The 7,369-nt window shown below is 49.0% G+C and overlaps 1 non-coding gene across 1 annotated transcript; it reads right to left on the bottom strand.

Annotated features, from left to right (window-relative positions):
- Positions 1-1,415: 1,415 nt before the first annotated feature.
- TRNAE-CUC (transfer RNA glutamic acid (anticodon CUC)) lies at positions 1,416-1,487 on the bottom strand. Its single transcript has one exon. It is a non-coding gene; the product is annotated as a tRNA-Glu (tRNA).
- Between the last annotated feature and the right edge of the window lie 5,882 nt (positions 1,488-7,369).

The following is a 7,369-nucleotide window of genomic DNA, read 5'->3' as shown; positions in this document are numbered from 1 at the left end:
GACCAGCAGAAGAGATCGCAGTCGAAGACCGGCGCCACCTGGATGGTCGGATCGGAAAGTAGGGAAGAACCACCTCGGGTGCCAAGATGCGGGTCTTCTCTGGCAGCGATCGCGTCCAAAGCAAAGTTCCGAACCTTCCTCACTACCAATCCTTCGGGCATCCGAGTCGTCAATGAGCCCCACGTGCCGGGCGCCAATTTGTCGTGCAGGCCTCAGCCAGACCCGCTAGTGCAAGGGGTTCGCCCTTCTGCGCACGAAGTACTCAGACCCAAAAAGGAAAAAGTTGGCACGGAAACTGGTAATGCAAAAAAACATAGAGTTTATTACACCTCATGAGGTGGTGCTAAAGTTCAGACAGTACCCTTCGGCACTGCGAGAAGTAGCACAAAGGGCTACTGGACACATGGTTTATTTATACCCACACAGGGGCTCAAAAGAAGGCGGTACAAAGCATAAGAGCACATTTTATGTCCATACAAGGAAATATCGAGAAGCACAATCAATCAGTGGGAGGAGCTAACAGTCTTGGGTCTCGGCTAACACATTCCAATCCAAAGCTAACCATTGACAGATGCGGACCCTAACGGTCAGCGGCGAAACACAGAGATGCTATTATTAGCCTGTTGCTGGGCAGATTCAAAGGCCATGAGCAGAAAGGTAGGACAACGCACATGGTCGACACGAGGCAGCGTGTGGCAGACAAAATGGCTGCCGTGAATCCAAAATGGATGCCGCTAAATGTCAAGATAACAGCCAGAACTAAGATGTCTTTTGCTAACGCTCAACATTAACCGCTGTCAAATTACAACAGCATCAGTGAGGCAACAACACCCTGCTCCTTGTACACTGGTGCACACGGTGAGATGTACTTCATACAAGTGTTGAAGTTGAGGATGACTAACATAGTGTCTTATTAGGAGGATGAAATGGATGTGCCCAAAATCACACTAATGCAGGCAAGCACTTGTCATAATTCAGTGGCTGACGATGGCACTCTCCCGCTGGAATCTTCCGGGTTCACAGGGTAAAGTGCCTCGAAGTGCACTTTTCCACTTATGAAGAGAGCCCGTCAGTAGCTGCTCACAGCGACACCGTCTGGATTCAAGAGGTGTTACATGTGAAACATTGGTTTCCGGAGATGTTACGTAGAAAACATTTCCCTTCTGAAAATATATCAGTATATTTTGCACCAAAAATGAATACCCACGTAAAAAATAAAAAAAGACACACGCTCTAATCCTCAATGTTGACTTTCTTGTGAAACAGGTGTCTGTCTGTTTTGCATCATTTGAGACTGCCTCTGAAATCTAAAATATTTACTGACAACACATAAATGTAAAAATAAATAAATACAGGATTGTACTAATGTTTAAATTTTAATTTGGACAATTGTTTATGAATAAAAAAAAATCACCTTCCCTGACAGGGAATCGCACCCCGGTCACGGCGGTGAGAGCGCCGAATCCTAACCACTAGACCACCAGGGAGCACGCTCATTCTTCCTTGAATTCCTATTAGGACAGATTTAGCGCCGGTATAGTGTGTGCATTGTATGTAATTAACTATGTACTTATTCTGACTGACCTACATACATCCAAAAAGTACTCACAGTACCAACGCTCTTGTTAAACAAAGGAGGGAAAACATGACTAGACACAGAAGATATACTTCACTCTCATGGATTATGCAGAATGACTCCCTGCACACTTCATGGATTGAACTCTCTGTGGGATCCGAAAGTGAGATGGTCAGACTGTGATAAGGCACAGGAATACTGAAAGGTAAACACGTCAGTAACCCGTACTCCCTCTTAGTCTTCGTCTCGTGGGTGCCACAACTTACCTTATCTCTCAATGCAGAAAAGTGACCAATTCACCATCAATGTGCACAAGCTGCACTCAATATTCTAGCGCAGCTGTCCAATGCATTCATTAACTGAAAAGCAGTGGCACTCACAGGCGAAGGCAGCAGTGATGCAAGCTGGTACAACACTGAGAAGTGAACATCACACGATTTGAAGTAGAAGTAATCAAGAAAAATAGAAGTGCCATTCTAGGAGGGAAGGGCACTTCTAAGGGCTTCTTCAGGGCTTCTTTCGGGTGCTAATGCATTCTGTTGTAGCTTGAATGGGCCACAATAGCGAAGCAGGCATCATTCAAAATAAGCATTGACAAAGGCAATAGATCTTGCCAACAAAACTAGAGCTCTTGGCTGTGTCAATGTTTAGCCATATACTACAGCAGCGCGGCTGACGGGTAGCATGGCTGAAAGTTTAAAAAAAAACACCATGACGCAGTCAGTGCTGGACAAGTCATTGTGATTTTTTATTGCTGGCAGGAAGGAGAGACATGTGGGGGGCAGCATGAAAGGAGGAGGAAGGCAACACAGAGGACAGGAGAGGCAACAGAAGGTGTGGGGGAAAAAGGTGCAATGGTGCAGCCAGTGGTGTCCACATCATAAAGCATTTTTTAGGTCGAGGACCGTAGGCTGCGCTTGCGCAGTCTCGCTCCGAGACTTTATGTCTCTAGTAGTGGGGCTTGAACCCGCCCCTCTTCTCCATTGGCTGGTTTTCTAAACGGAGGCCAGCCATTGGAGGAGAGTCACTCCGTTCAAGCCCCCTCTTTTTGGGATTGAGGGGTGTGTTTTTTCGTTTCTCTCTGTCTACTTTCTCTCCTCTTCCCATTGGCTGGAATTTTACATTCCAGCCAATGGGAAGAGGAGAGAAAGAAAACATGCCCCTCAATCCCAAAAATGACGCTGGTTTCTCCGAGGCATTTCTGCTTCGCCTCGTAGAAACATAGTGGTGCTGCTTGGTTTCCCGCCACGCCGATGTCGCTATTGTGGCACTCTAGCTTTGCTGAGCAATTGCAGGCGGGCCTGTGTATTTCTAACCCCCTCCGCCACACCCCCCTCCCCCGAGTTTTCAGACATTTAAGGCCTGACATCACTGCTCGTGAAAAGTTATTCGCAGACTGTTACCTCGTAAAGCGGCTACATCCACGCTGCTTCCTGCGCCATGTTTTTAGGGAGAAGGTGGAAAAATGACGCAGCTACAATTACTCAGGCGTCTTAAAAGAGCTGACTGTGACTGCAACTTTGCCGGCACTGGTTTATTTATTTTCCTTTCACTATTTGTTTTTTTTTAGTTTTATTTCGCGTGAACTCCACCCAAAGGTATAGGATCGTTTTACTTGAGACCCAGTTACTTTACACAAGGACGCACCACTCTTGTAGACACGGGGAGATTAAGACATGTGCCCAGAATCGCAGGATGCTGAGCTGGCGCTGAGATTCGAACCCGGTTTCCCAGCTGTGTAGTCGGCAGTTCTGGTCATTATACCACATCCTTTACTTTACATCTACAAACACTGTCATTGTCACGTTTACATTTCCAATGAAATCCAGGTGTAGAGCATCTTTCTTTTGTGGTTATTCTGTAGCCCTCGGTCGTGAAGGGAGGATCAGATGTCAGAGAGCAGCATTTCCTCACTAGGGATTCACTAATTACAGGGATCAATGAAAAGCCACTCAGTAGTGAGCTACGGATGGGCTCCAACTCCATCGGCAGTTGACTCGTGTGATAAAGTTTCAGTTTCCTTTCCCGCTCCTTGACTCTGGTTTCCTGCCTACCAGCTGTACAGAAACTGCAGGAAAGGAGGAGCCTGATTATTAGATGCCTTCAGCAGTACCAGCGCCCTGGTGGCAGCTCCAGTAGTATCGGGGGCTGTGTGGGGCGCTGCCGAAGTCTCTACTTAAACTAGCCCGAGAGCGAAGGGGCAGACATGTCGATAAGAACGAGGGCTCACTTTCGATTCTTTCCAGTGCGCTGAAGGAAAGCACCGCAGCCACTGACTCTGCTCCAGAGGTGAGCTCGCGCCCATCTCCTGCCTGACCAGCTCTCCACAAACCTCGCGCCCATCTCCTGTTAGACCCGCTCTCCACAGAGCTCATGCCATTCTCCTGTTAGACCCGCTCTGCACATCGGGGTCCTACACCGTCTGCTCTAGAACAGTGATAGTCGTGAGAAGTCTCCCAACCGCGCCACCTTTGCAATGTCGGAGCAGCAGAAACGCAACCTCGAGAGGGTCAGCAGCTACACAGAGAAGATCGCCATACCAAGGCATGTTCTAGGCTTTCTCACACCGTGGCTGCCACAAGGTGAGTTGCTACTGTTAGTGTGTGTATTCGGCAGCATACTTAGAATGAGGAAAACGTCTTGTGTGTGGCTCGCTGTGTGTGTTGGCTCACTGTGTGTGTGTGTGTGTGTGGCTCGCTGTGTGTGTGTGTGGCTTGCTGTGTGTGTGTGTAGCTCTCTCTGTGTGTGTGTGTCTCTCGCTGTGTGGCTCGCTGTGTGTGTGTGTGGCTCGCTGTGTGTGTGTGTGGCTCTGTGTATGTGGCTCTGTGTGTGTGTGGCTCTGTGTGTGTGTGGCTCTCTGTGTGTGTGGCTCTCTGTGTGTGTGGCTCTGTGTGTGTCTGTGTGGCTCTGTGTGTGGGTTTGGCTCTGTGTGTGTGGCTCTGTGTGTGTGTGTGTGGCTCTCTGTGTGTGTGGCTCTGTGTGTGTGTGTGGCTCTGTGTATGTGTGTATGTGGCTCTGTGTGTGTGTGGCTCTGTGTCCGCTAATACTCTCTACTACTCTCTAATGCTCACCTATTGCCATTGTAAATGACAATACCATTTATGTTTTTTTAAAAACAAAAAATGAAAAAAATGCCATTTGCAATGCCAATAGCTCTAACTTTAACAAAGCCGAGACCATTGCATTGTAAATGCTTGTTTAATATAGCTGGTGGGGGTCAAGCAAGGACACAGACGCAAGGGCGGTAGGCAGTGGTGGCTCTTCCTCAATGGTGGAGGAGTGTCGCCCGACTGTCTGGCACAGAGCCAGGAAAAAAAAAGTAAAATGATCTTCTAACATTGTTTCTTCTTCGTTTGCAGGCTCTGACCCGCTTGAGCATGGAGGGGCAGGGCATGGGAGGGGGGAGGAGGAGTGCAGGTGCACTCCCTAAGTGCTCATGTGTGTTTGGCCGGCTGTCTCAGGACGACCAAAACACACATGCGCACTTAGGGTTTTTCCAGCCCAGATTCAAGCAAGCCGGGCCGAAGACGGCTGAAATGCCAGAAACCGGTCCCCGGTAGCTTGTCTCCTTTCTGGTGAAGAATTGGCTTGGTAGTTTAGTCTGCCCTGTTCCCATGATGCACTGGGCCAGGGACAGACTGATTTGCATATAGCCAGGTTCTGAGCTGGGATGGGGCAGTGAGATAAATAACGGTGATGGATCAAGCCCTGATCTTTGGACTGGGTAAGAGTGGTCTGCTTAATTCAGACACTCTGTTCATCACCACCCCCTTTTCTGAATCGTTTTTGGCCACTATAGGTGTGGCAGGGTATACTCAGACATGAGTCCCTTTCTCACTGCTCCATCAGGATTCAAGCAAGCCGGGCCGAAGACGGCTGAAATGCCAGAAACCGGTCCCCGGTAGCTTATCTCCTTTCTGGTGAAGAATTGGCTTGGTAGTTTAGTCTGCCCTGTTCCCATGATGCAATGGGCCAGGGACAGACTGATTTGCATATAGCCAGGTTCTGAGCTGGGATGGGGCAGTGAGATAAATAACGGTGATGGATCAAGCCCTGATCTTTGGACTGGGTAAGAGTGGTCTGCTTAATTCAGACACTCTGTTCATCACCACCCCCTTTTCTGAATCGTTTTTGGCCACTATAGGTGTGGCAGGGTATACTCAGACATGAGAGCCTTTCTCACTGCTCCATCAGGATTCAAGCAAGCCGGGCCGAAGACGGCTGAAATGCCAGAAACCGGTCCCCGGTAGCTTGTCTCCTTTCTGGTGAAGAATTGGCTTGGTAGTTTAGTCTGCCCTGTTCCCATGATGCACTGGGCCAGGGACAGACTGATTTGCATATAGCCAGGTTCTGAGCTGGGATGGGGCAGTGAGATAAATAACGGTGATGGATCAAGCCCTGATCTTTGGACTGGGTAAGAGTGGTCTGCTTAATTCATACACTCTGTTCATCACCACCACCCCCTTTTCTGAATCTTTTTTGGCCACTATAGGTGTGGCAGGGTATACTCAGACATGAGTCCCTTTCTCACTGCTCTATCAGGATTCAAGCAAGCCGGGCTGAAGACGGCTGAAATGCCAGAAACCGGTCCCCGGTAGCTTGTCTCCTTTCTGGTGAAGAATTGGCTTGGTAGTTTAGTCTGCCCTGTTCCCATGATGCACTGGGCCAGGGACAGACTGATTTGCATATAGCCAGGTTCTGAGCTGGGATGGGGCAGTGAGATAAATAACGGTGATGGATCAAGCCCTGATCTTTGGACTGGGTAAGAGTGGTCTGCTTAATTCAGACACTCTGTTCATCACCACCCCCTTTTCTGAATCGTTTTTGGCCACTATAGGTGTGGCAGGGTATACTCAGACATGAGTCCCTTTCTCACTGCTCCATCAGGATTCAAGCAAGCCGGGCCGAAGACGGCTGAAATGCCAGAAACCGGTCCCCGGTAGCTTGTCTCCTTTCTGGTGAAGAATTGGCTTGGTAGTTTAGTCTGCCCTGTTCCCATGATGCACTGGGCCAGAGACAGACTGATTTGCATATAGCCAGGTTCTGAGCTGGGATGGGGCAGTGAGATAAATAACGGTGATGGATCAAGCCCTGATCTTTGGACTGGGTAAGAGTGGTCTGCTTAATTCAGACACTCTGTTCATCACCACCCCCTTTTCTGAATCGTTTTTGGCCACTATAGGTGTGGCAGGGTATACTCAGACATGAGTCCCTTTCTCACTGCTCCATCAGGATTCAAGCAAGCCGGGCCGAAAACGGCTGAAATGCCAGAAACCGGTCCCCGGTAGCTTGTCTCCTTTCTGGTGAAGAATTGGCTTGGTAGTTTAGTCTGCCCTGTTCCCATGATGCACTGGGCCAGGGACAGACTGATTTGCATATAGCCAGGTTCTGAGCTGGGATGGGGCAGTGAGATAAATAACGGTGATGGATCAAGCCCTGATCTTTGGACTGGGTAAGAGTGGTCTGCTTAATTCAGACACTCTGTTCATCACCACCCCCTTTTCTGAATCGTTTTTGGCCACTATAGGTGTGGCAGGGTATACTCAGACATGAGTCTCTTTCTCACTGCTCCATCAGGATTCAAGCAAGCCGGGCCGAAGACGGCTGAAATGCCAGAAACCGGTCCCCGGTAGCTTGTCTCCTTTCTGGTGAAGAATTGGCTTGGTAGTTTAGTCTGCCCTGTTCCCATGATGCACTGGGCCAGGGACAGACTGATTTGCATATAGCCAGGTTTTGAGCTGGGATGGGGCAGTGAGATAAATAACGGTGATGGATCAAGCCCTGATCTTTGGA

The sequence above is a fragment of the Lissotriton vulgaris genome, chromosome 1_1 (genome assembly GCF_964263255.1).
Source record: "Lissotriton vulgaris chromosome 1_1, aLisVul1.2, whole genome shotgun sequence".
NCBI classification, from domain to species: Eukaryota; Metazoa; Chordata; class Amphibia; order Caudata; family Salamandridae; genus Lissotriton; species Lissotriton vulgaris.
The sequence above is the reverse complement of the archived record's forward strand: the minus strand, read 5'-3'. Positions and strand labels throughout refer to the sequence as shown.